Raw genomic sequence first — 12,759 nt, 5'->3', positions numbered from 1 at the left:
GAAATAAAAACAAACCAAACCAAATCAATGTGGTTTACTTTGGTTTGATTGGTTTTGTTTTTTAGATAAAAAAATTTGAGCCATACATACACATATAAAGGACAACATCACTTTATGTTTAGTCATTCATACATTACCAAATAACAACAAAACTCATCATATTTGGAAAACAACTCCTCATTTAATATATAAAAATCAGATTAGACAAAAGTGAAATAATAAACATAAAACAATAGAATAAAACAATATATGAAACAAAAAAATAGAGGAGATGAAAGATTAATGAAGATGAAAAAGAAAGAACATAATAGAGGAAAGAAGAGAGAAGAAGAGGTGTGATCCAAATGAAATTAGATGAGAGAACAATGGCATAAAAATGAGAAGATGAAAAAGAAAGAGTATAATAGAGTAGTGATTAGTGAAGAGGCGAGATGTACCTAACAAAGAAGGAGCGAAACTGCTAGGAGAGATTTGATAAGGATGAAACAGAAATCCTAAGTGTGAGGAAGAGAAAATTGTTCGTAATCGTAAGGTAAGGCATAATAGATTTGGGTTTGAGTTGGATATAGGTTAAGCGAAGTTTGAGTTGTAACATAATGCAATTCAGTTTGGTTTGGTTTGCAAAATACAAACGTAAAAACGAACCAAACCGCACGGTTTATTTAAAAAATGGCTCAAACACATCTGAACCAAATGTGACTTTTTGCAGTTTTCAGTTTGGTTTGGTTCGGTTTGCGGTTTTCTATTGGGCCAGTTCGGTTTTGAACACCCCTGGTAGTTACGATTTCGGTCCTCTTCTCTAATTTCGAATCTTCTAGTATCCAGTAAGATGTCATATTCTTCACTAAATAAATTGTAAAAATACGTATTTCACCTATCCTTTATATCTTTTTCCTGAACCAAAACTTTACATTCTTCATCTTTAACACACTTCACATGATCCAAATCTCTTATGTTTCGTTATATTCCCTTAGTAAGCCTCTCTCTCTCTCTCTCTCTCTCTCTCTCTCTCTCTATATATATATATATATATATATATATATATATATATATATATATATATAAAGAGAGAGAGAGAGAGAGAGAGAGATTTCTCCCCTCCCTATATCCTAAATATGTGTATAATTCAACAAAAGCTTGGCCTTAAACCCCACGACTTACTTCAGTCCCCGAGAATTTAATTAGTAAGTTCCACTAATAGTAAGAGTTTTATCACAAGATCAGCCAACAACCTACTTACACCAACTTTTTATCTTAGATTCACCTTTCAACCGTTTATAATGATTTTAGAGTTCCAAGAGAACCGTACTCTCTTGATTTACAATTAATATAGCAGAAATAGATACACCAACAATTACATAAGAAGAAATCTTTACTAAGTGTGTTCCTCTCTCAGTATTAAAATAATTCTAAGACAATATAAAATTTCTAAGAAGAGAGTCAACGTAGAAAAATGAGTGATATTCAGATGTCTTGTCTATTTTAATAGTGAATATAAGTTCTCCTCATATAGTAAAAAATTTAGTCAATAAAGGAAACATTTTTGGATTGGATCTTCATCATAGTCGATTAGGAAATGACCATAATCGATTATGACATGGGAAAAAAGGAAATTTTGCTTGGATTTAAGACATAATCTATTATAAGGATTTCATTATTGATTACTAAGCTAACATAATTGATTATGACCTAAAGAAAGAAATAAAATACAAAACAGTGGATTTCATGAATTACCAATTATGGACTTTATGTGAGTCATGCAAGGAGTTATCATTGAAGGATTGACTGATGATCAGGCTGGAGGTCCTTCCAACTTTGGATCAAAATAATAAGCTATGTAATTGGGGTGTTACATTCACTCTATAATCGATTAGACAAGTGTCTTAATCTATTAGAGAGCGAATTTTGCTTCCTAATTGAATAACTAAGCTCCATGGTAATTACTCTTTTTCCGTAATCAATTTTAAGAATATTTTGGAATTATATGAAGTTTAGAAAATGCTTTGAGTGTGTGTGTGCGTATTATCTTAGTAATTTGTGAGCTACCCATTTTATATTACAATGTCCTATGAAACTGATAAAAAAATAAAGCAAAGATCATATAGACCTTTTTACATATGGCTTTATTTCTCGGTGAATATATTCAGTTTTGGTTATCTTTGTGCAGATCAACATAAACCTTATCACTGTTTGATTTGATTTACAATTCTTTCTTTGTTTGATTTTTCTTATGATTTTGCTTTACTTTCTTTTTTCTTCATCAAACCAAGATTACATGAACATCACATAGAATCACAACATATACATAAAGAATATGATAGTGGACTCTAGAGTTTCTAGTTCCTTTGATCAAATGTATCTTATTGTTGCTAGAACAAGTGCAAGTACATTTGTATCGTTTCCACGGGGACTGATTGTGTTTCAAAGATCTTTCAATAGTTTTTACGATTTTAATGATGATTTATCAAATTTTATTTATTTGTGAAATTTGAAATAAGATAATGTAAAATGAATTTTAGTGTTAACAGTTGAGAAAACTTGTCGGGTTAGATTTCATTGACCTGTCCTCATGTGTAATTATGATTAGTAATATACAATTCTAATAAGCTATTAATATTATCGCACAACACTATATTTCATAGCTCATGTATCTGAGGCAACAACGTGAGATCGATCATATTTCCTAATATACGTCCTCTCAGCCTATTAACCAATACGATAGAATTAAGTTTCGATTGTCCATGCAGATATTAAACCTAAATATATAGCTAAAGTTTAGCATATCTAGTTGATGAGAAGCATGAATATAGTAATGAAAAGTACCTTTCGAATATCAAGACAAACCATGAAAATACGCTTGAGGTAGCTAATCCAAAACAAGCATTAAAAATGAAGAATTTGTCATTATTAAATCATAAGAAGAATTACATAGAACGACATGATCATAATCGAAACATAAGTATTATGATGAGAATTTTTTACAAAAATAACCCACTTTTTTAAGGAAATCCCCAAAATACCCCTGGATTCAAAAAAAATCCCAAACTACCCCACTTTTAGGAGGAGTCGCCAATTGAATTGGTGACTCCTCTTAAAAATTGAATGCATGCTCCAATTGGATTGGCTAGGGCAGGTGCCCTAGCCAATTGGATTGGCGCCCCTGTGTATACCTTGAGAGGAGGCGCTAATTGGATTGGAGCCTTAGTGTAAAATGCAATTTTTGTGTTATAAATAGATGCGTTATGTGAGTCATTGTTCCACATCTCAATTAATCATTTGGCAATCATGTTTGGTGTTCGTCACCGATACAGAAAGGTGATTTATGCGAGAGACAAACCTCAGATGCTGATGTTATTCTGGAACATCACTATGTTCGATCAACTGAAGAGGGAGTTGGTTCGTTGATTAGATGGGAAAATACCAGAAGGGGAAAAATTAGAAGTATTGAGAGACTTGAAAGTATCTTTGGTTGGGTGTGAATGAAGACTGATAAGGATGCTAGGGAAATGATGTTCGGTCGAGATGACATCAATTTGATTGTTGTAATCAGTTAGAAATATTTCTGTTTTCAGATATCTTATTTTGTACTGATGTTTGTTGTGAACCTCGTTGTAACAAAAACTTAATGATATATAATGATTGAAGGTTACAGAAATAAAATGTTACAAAAAGCTTAAGACCCAGATGATGCTCCTCGATTGGGATAGTTGTTTTTGTTGTGTCCTGGTTGATGACAGATACTACATAATCTTATCATTTTATCTGTGGAATCCATTTCTGTCCTGATACGTGTGTTATTTGGCCTTCCTTTTTTCTTTCTACGTATCTCGTCGTTGTGCCAAACTATATCACCTTCATATGGAGGCCAGTATTCCTCCATTGGTAGTACCGAGAAGCTTTGATTATATACATTCATGACGGTGACGGTCTTGTATACATCAGATAAATGGTTGTACGCGTCTTGACGAGTATAAGCGCATGTTGCAATGACATGGGAGCAAGGAATGTGGAAGGTCTGGAATTTTCCACAATCGCACCAACTTCTGTTTAGTCTAACAACATAGGATAAATTTGGTCTCCCCTCGTTGTGATCCATTGTTTCCTGGACGCTGAAATTTTGCCTATGACAGTCAAAGACTGTTACGGCGTGTGTGCTAGCTTTGATGCTCTCCTCTTTCATGACCTTCATGCAACACTCACTGAATACTTACCTATTCCATCTTTCACCTCTGGTTGCGAACGTAGAAGCCAACCTATAATAGGTCGATCTTACCAAGGTGGTTATCGGCAGATTTCGAATTCCTTTGAATACCCCGTTCATGCATTCCACAAGGTTTGTTGTCATATGGCCCCATCGACAACCTCTGTCAAATGCCCTTGTCCACTGCTCTACTGGTATGTTATTTAGCCATCTCCCTGCGTCTTCATTAGACAGTCTAATTTCATCACGATAATATTGAAATGACGACTGAGTTAGAGCATACCCAGCATTCACCACCTTCTTGCGAAAATTCTTATCTTTTATAGCACGCATGAGGTTTAGTACAATGTGTCTGATGCAATAGACATGGGTAGAAGGAGGATCATGTCATCCGTTGTCATGGTTGTTGTAGGCACTCTCAATGGCAGCATGTCTATCAGAAATCAAACAGAGATTGGCTTGTGGAGCCACATGCGTTCTGAGATGTCGAAGAAAGAAACCCCATCCACCAACCGTTTCACCTTCAACCAGAGCAAATGCAATGGGAAAGACATTGTTGTTTCCGTCTTGTGCAACCTCCATGAGCAAAGTACCATTGCATTTTCCGTATAACCAAGTGCCATCAATTTGAATAATAGGTTTGCATAATGCGAAACCTTTGATGCACAGGTCAAATGCCCAAAAGAGACGGTGAAAGATTCTATTACTTGTAGCACAAGTTCCGTCTGGCATCATCGCTGGCAATGTCTCCATAATTGCCACAGTTCCTGGGACATATGTTTTTAGTGCCCATAAAAACCATGCCATTTCCTTGTATGAATCCTCCCAGTTGTCGAAAACTTGTTCAAATTCTTTTGTCCTTGCAATCCAGGATTTCTTGTAAGATGGAGTATAATTATATGTTGTTCTGATATGGGATATAATTATACTCACCTTCACGGATGGGTCTTCATTAACCAACGACAGAATATCTGGACATATCAATGTTGCGCTTAGTTTGCGGTGATCTTTTTCAACGTTAGTTGCAATGCAACTGTGAGGTGGGTCTATTGAAGCGATCTCCCAAGAATCGTTTTTCTTTTTGTAAGACGCAGCCAAACGAAACTTACAAAGCATGTTACGACATTCGATAACATACCTTCTAGAATCAGTGTGTTTCACTGTAAAATCAACATAGTTGTTCATGTGGAATTTTTTGATAGCCAAAACACATTCTTCTTTGCTACTAAACATGTCTCCCACCTTTAATTCGCCTTCTGATCTCGGATACAGATTATAGAAAACACTGTTGGATGTTTCATCGTCGTGCAGCTCCATATTTGTCATATGTTGAGGTGGATTGTAGACATTAGTAGGAGGTATTGGTGGTGGTTGATCATCATCTTCAATGTAGTTATTCAGCATGTGATCAACCTGTATCTCGGTCTCCTCTTCTTCTTCATCAACGATGTCTACTTCTACTTCTGCTTCTGGGTTGACGTCATCTGACCATTGTGGATCAAATTCACCAGATTCATCCTGACTGGTTATTTGAGACTGTTGAGATTGTATACATGGTTGAAGAGTAATGTACAACTCAATATAGTTGCAGCCTGAATGTTCATGACTAACAAACATGTATTCAACATCTTCATTGTCTCGTACCTTAAGGGGGAAAACTTGCATTGACTATTCTCAAAAAATATTGGATTTTGATACGTGATCTTTGACACAATATGTCTCGATCGGTTGGTTTTCAATTCATCATCGAGGATATGTACTTGTACAACCCACGCCAGATGACTTACACACTTGACACCTCAACATCAAACCCCCAACAACAGTGCCAGACCAGATACACACAACCCCCTGTCCGTCAAACGTTTCGTTCAACCAACACACAAACATACAACCAAAACATACCATACACCAACCCCAATACCAAGAGCATACCCCATACCACCTCCAACAAATTGACCATCAACCTGAGACTCAACATCGCTTCGCACCCACCCCATCACCCTACCAAAGTCGCCTAAGCCAGAACACCCAACGATCATTCAACACCAACTGCCCCTCCTCCTACCATAGTCAAGAAGCCCAAACCTCACAAAACCAAAACATCCAACAACCCTATCTCTACCAAACACCCCAACAACCTTTCCAACCTTTCCTCGACGCATCGTTCACACCCATGTCTCCCTTCAACCGTCTCGGTCGCCCATCAATGAGTCAACCACAACACAACTTCTCTGGCATGGGTCATGAGCTCAGCTACGGTGGTACACCATCGGTGCATACTGAAGACTATACCGACTTGTCTGACTACCTCAACAGGCCTTCTCCTGTAGTTGAAAGTGACGCTCCTGGCCCCTCAGATGCTCAAACACCAGTACCGAATCATCAACGTGGGTTAGGGCCACGAGTTAGGGTAGCTAGAGGATGTGGGACCGAAGGTCGGTTAGGTGATCCCGGTCATCACCATTAGGTTTCTTTGTGTAAACGGAAAATTTTATTAATATCAATTGGTCATATATCAAATTTATCTATCACGTATACCATTTATCAAAAAAAATATCATTTTACATTGAGGCTCTAATTGAATTGGCGCCTCCTCTTAAGTACTACACAAGGGCGCCAACCCAATTGGATAGGGCGGATGCCCTAGCCAATCCAATTGGCGCCTCCATTCAAGTATTTAAGAGGAGACACCAATTCAATTGGCGCCTCCTCCTAAAAGTGGGGTAGTTTGGGATTTTTTTTAACCAGGGGTATTTTGGGAATTTCCTTGAAAAAATGGGTTATTTTTGTAAAAAATTCTTCTGACGATTATGTCTAACCACAAAAAAGAGAAATTAATCATGCTTACTCATCGTAGCCTTACAATGATGATTTAGAAGAAAGATGTTGAAAAACAACTGTTGTAGATTCCTCAGACAGGGCTTCTGGCCTCAATCTAACATCTTATTTTCTATCATGTCGTGTTTCTGATATATAATGAATTTCTCTCAGTCTCTACCAAGAAAACCACCAAGTGATTTTCACTGAACTAACTGAAACCCTTATTTATAGGCTTCTTATATGATCTTGTTGCTAAGTGTAACATGTTTCTCGTTCAGCGCACCTACTTTCTTCTCCATTACATTATGTCAGCTCATTTGTAAGATGTCTTTTTCCGTCATTCCTTACTTGGCAAACAAACTTTTCCTTGCCCATGAAGTAACTTAATCCTGAAGTAATGAACCGTCATACGCCATTTAGCGCTAAGCGAGATTTGTTGCTCAATCTTGAAGTTACTCAGCCTTACTCTTGGCTTACCGATCTTTGATTGTTGGAAGATGCTTTGACAAGATTTTTTATTGTAGTTTTTTTGTATTCTTAGTACTTTTTACCGGCTTTTAGTGAATACAAAGTTAAAAAATTCATACTAACGTTTTGTGTTTTAATGATATATTGGAGGATTTTCTAATTATTACTTGCAAATTAAGTCAATAGACACTGTTACCACAGTCCATCAAATTTGTGAAGCCTCTGCCAAGGACTTCTTCTACAAGGAAGAAAAACAATGGTGAAAATGGATCACCTTTCATGACTCCTTTACTACAAAGAAAAACCTTCTTGCCTATCATAAATGGAAATTGAAAATTTTGCTGAGTTTATGATGATTTCTATCCAATAACAGAAAGTTGCGTTGCATCCAATAACATAAAAAAATTTAGGATAAACTTCTTATGTCAAAAGCTTTGACAAAATCAATTTTGAAGAAATACTTCCAATCAATTGTGTAAAAAACTTTGGCAATATCAATATTATGGAGAAACTTCCAATCAAATGTGTAAAGAACTTTGTCAATATCAAATTTGAGAACAAAATTTTCACCAAAAGATTTGTTATACATCATATTTATTGTCTCAAAAGTTAAACAAGTGCAATCTTTGATTTACATATCTTTAACGAATCATCTTTGCTCTTTTAAGATGATGGACACCATGATTTGAGCCAATACGTGCGCATAGATCTTGGAGATGATTTAAAATCTAAAATTTACCATGTCCATATGTCTATATCACTTAACTATTAACATTAAAAACTTAAGGAAATGATCATCATTATCTTTCCATTCACGTTAAAAAGGATCTAGTTAGAGGTGAAGATTATCATGACTGCATTAACTTATATTCCGTATTAAATGAGAGAATGGATATAGAAAGACTTTTGGTACAGTACAAGTGTGAGAATTGTGAAATTATATAAATATAAATGAGAAGAACACTTGAGTCATAGGCGGTTTTAAGGCCTGGACGGACCGGATACATGTCTAAGCTCTAGTCCAAATTTTTTGACTTCCTTTTTATATTAAATTATTTTTTACGATTTTTTTTAAATAATCACTAATTTTAATTTAAATTAAATAATTTATTTTTAAAAAGAAATACCAAAACAACGATCATTCTTAACTGATACGTCAATTGAACTGGTGCATCCAATAAAGCTATAAAGGAGACACCATTACCCTTGACGCATGCATGCAAAGCCCATGCATGTAGGCGCCACATGCATAGGCGCATACATGTATGCATGTATATATGCTCCACATGTATACATGTGTGTATGCTCCACATGTGTTGGCGCATGCATGTGTGCATGTGTGTATGCACCACATGCATTGACGCATGCTTGTGTGAGTGTATATTTTTGTGCATGCATGGTTTGCTTCTTCTATAAATATCACCCTCCCATCTCTATATTATCTCACACAACTTCTTACCCTCTTCCATTTTCCTTCAATTTCTTCAATCACCTTCAATTTTGTTTTCTTTAATCATGTCTGAATACATTCACAAGAGAAATGTCGATTTAATATTTTCAGCAATCGCGCCTCCGATAAAGATTCGACTTTAGAATATAGATTCATTTGAACGTCTTAATTGGACGTTGAACCGTGGGTTAGATGGAGAAATTACATATGGTGAAAGGATTAGAACAATTCAATGGCTTGAGTCCACGTTAAACCAAAATTGAGAAGTGTGTGAATGGATGGATATTAAGACTGACAGAGACGTTCACAGGATGATGCATAATATGTTCAAAATTGTTTTAATGGTTGTAATCGATTAGTTATAGTAATGCTATTTTAATTGTTGTAGTTGTTTGTGTTGTTGTTTATGTGTTGCTTGTGTGTTGAATGTGTTGTATTTATTTGTGATGTTATTTCCTCACAAAGTTATCATATGAAATAAATTTTGTTTTTTATATATTGCAAAAGAGGTACGTGTAAAGTTATCTTGTTGTGCTCGTTCCAACACTAGTACAGTTAGTACGATTGTGATCTGGCTGACGACATGAACTACATAATCGAATCATTTTGTTCGTCGTATCCATTTCGATTCGAATACAGGTGCTGTTTGATCGATCCTTTTTTCTTTCTTCGTATAACTTCATTATGTCAAAGAATGTCCCCTTGATATTTTGACCAGTAATCCTCTTTTGCAACAACTGAAAAACTAATTTTGTAAAAATTGGATAGGCTTATGACTTTGTAAATGCCCAACAACAAGTCCCCGTCCAAGAACAATGTCAAACCACTCAAACCCAACGATCGACCACACACCATCAACCTACCATATACATCTAACAACCAAACACCCAACCTTGCAACCCATTCATGCCACACTATAACACCCACATATAATATATGTCTAGAATACATATTATACATAGTGTAAAACTGATACTGAAATGTATGGCTTGAGCGAAGACTTGAGCGATAGGGAAACTAACTCGCAATGTATGGCAACATGCACCTGAGTTCTCACAACTCAACCACGATCATTATTCAGATCACGACACATCAATCCCCGAACGGACTTACGTCTAAGCCAGGCACAATTCATACATGCTCATATGATTCGAATTTCGCGGTGGATATCGGGTCCTCTATGAGGCTTAATCCCTAATTCAAGCGATCGCCACTCGTATGGGCCTCTAACCCACTTAGGGTATCTTTCACCGTTTGGGCCTCTAACCCATTTTGGTGTCCACCTTTTCCCCACGTCCGTCGTGGTTGGGGCTCAAACCCAATTAAGGCTCGAATAATCGGTCTCACATCCCAATGCTTACTCATTTAAGCATACCAAATAGAGATGCGCACCATCAAAGAAAACACATATTCTGAATACATGATCGGTTCCACAAATCATCGGTTCCACGAACCATAGCAAAATCCATCAATCACAAATGACTTCATTCATCATAATACATAAACAATAGCATGGCATGTTCCATACAATGCGTCTCATTCTCAATCATGACAATAATTCGTCCACGACCTCCACATAAGCATCATACGAATGAATACCATCATTTAATGTTATCTAAGTTATAAACCTCACACATGACCTAATACCAATCCTAGGTTAACTTACTAGATTCATTATGTAATTTTCACCATTAGCATGTATTCAACATAAGCATAGCATCACAAATGATTAATGGTTGGAAACACTTAAGAAATGGATTTTGAAGTTTTTAACATAAGTCAATCGATTGGTTGGGGAGGCCCAATCGATTGGTTCCTCTCACATTTCTATTTTTCAAAGTTTATTGAGGATCAATCGATTGATCCTGAGTGTCAATCGATTAGCTCACTAGAATTTTCCACTGTTCATAAACAGAAAGTTTGTGCAATCGATTGTAATGCACTGTCAATCAATTGGTCCTGTAAAAATTACATTTTCTACAAAACAAAAGGGTTGTGAAATCGATTGGTTGCAGGAATCAATCGATTGGTCCACTCACATTTTCACTTTTCCATTTCATAGAACACTACTTCCTCTGTTAAACCATTTCCAACAAAACACCCGCTCCTTCTTCCAACCAACCCATCACACTACAAGCTTATATACATATATATAACAAGTTCATAACCACAAGGATTTCAAGGTCATAACCATAATCAATCATCTAACCACAATCACAACAAATCATGTAATCACAATAATCATAAGAACACATCAAACACATATCCATGGAAATCAACAAGAGCAAGAGAAGTATTCATCATATAGCATGGATTTTCATGATTTATCTATGATTCTACAACCCTAATCTTCTAGAAATCTAGGGTTTCTAACTAGAACCCACCTCAAGAAATAGAAGAGGAGAAGTTGTTGAAGATGAGATGAGGATGAAGATGATGGTGTTGGTTCCAAGCTTTTCTTCTTCTTCTTCTTCTCCACTAGCCTTGTTTCCTCTTCTTCTACCTTTCCCTTGAGCTACTTCTTTCAACACCAACCTCTCTAATATATAGAGAAAATAAAGTGGCTTATGGTAGGTGATATGTGGTAATAACATGTGGTGGTGAGTGAGTCAAAGGTAGTTGCAAGTGGCCATGAGAAATATATGTGGTAAGAAAGTGGTTACAGGTAGTAACAAATATCTCAAGTGGCACTACACTTGTAATATTTGTTCTACCATAGCTATTGACCCATTATTAATGTTACCAAAATGTCCCAATTAATAAAATGTCAGTCCCAATTAATATTAATTAAGTCAACCTGAACTCACTATTTACTATATTTATCCCAATTGACAACTGTTAGAACACATAGAAACTCAATTGATCTCAATTAATAGGAATTTAGGTATTTAAGGAAATACGGGGTATTACACACACAACAAACCTCAAAACTAAGAATCAAACTTTACCCACTAACAACCATACGCAACCACCACAATAGTTTATAGCCTAAATGATTTATACAATTCATGCCATCGTAACCCCCACCAATGACTACCCAAACATCTCATCACCACAACTTCCAACCATTATGTGACTATAGTACACCCAATGAACCATTGATTCGTTTCTAAACCGATTCAATGTCCCAACTCGGGCAACCATACTGTCTGCAATTCACCCAACCATAACGACCCAACTATGAGAACATGTGCACCGAACTCAATTACGGAAGCGCAGTTGGCGAGAATCCCCTAGCTATTGGGAACAAATGATGACACATCTATCAAATACCACTGGACCTCCCACCTGACCTTTACACCACCCACCATTGGATCATGTCAGCACTCAAAGACCGCAAACACGTAAGGAGAGTCGTGGCAGACCTCGAAGACAGACTAACGTACCTGGATGTGGAACAGGGGGCGTTCCAATCGGGCGAGTCAATGCATTTCTTGTTAATTTCGTGTAATTTTTTATTTTTATATATATAATTTTTATTTTCAGTATTTTTATTTTTATTTTTAATTAAAATTTAATTTTAAATATATATATATATATATATATATATATATATATATATATATATATATATGTATGTATGTATGTATGTGTGTGTGTGTGTGTGTGAGTGCGCGCGCGCGCGTGCATGCACCATATGCATTGGTGCATACATTATGTAGTGCATGCATGCGCCATTGCATGTGGCACATAGGTTGCCCACCATTGGGGGCATGCGCCAAGTGTAAGTTAGGAATTAGCCTAAGAGGGGGGGTGAATTAGGCTTTTTAGAAATTTATTCAGATTTGGTGGATAAGGTTCTTTATTTTTATGGATTGGT

This window comes from Lathyrus oleraceus, chromosome 1 (assembly GCF_024323335.1).
Source record: "Lathyrus oleraceus cultivar Zhongwan6 chromosome 1, CAAS_Psat_ZW6_1.0, whole genome shotgun sequence".
Classification (NCBI taxonomy): Eukaryota; Viridiplantae; Streptophyta; class Magnoliopsida; order Fabales; family Fabaceae; genus Lathyrus; species Lathyrus oleraceus.
The sequence above is the reverse complement of the archived record's forward strand: the minus strand, read 5'-3'. Positions refer to the sequence as shown.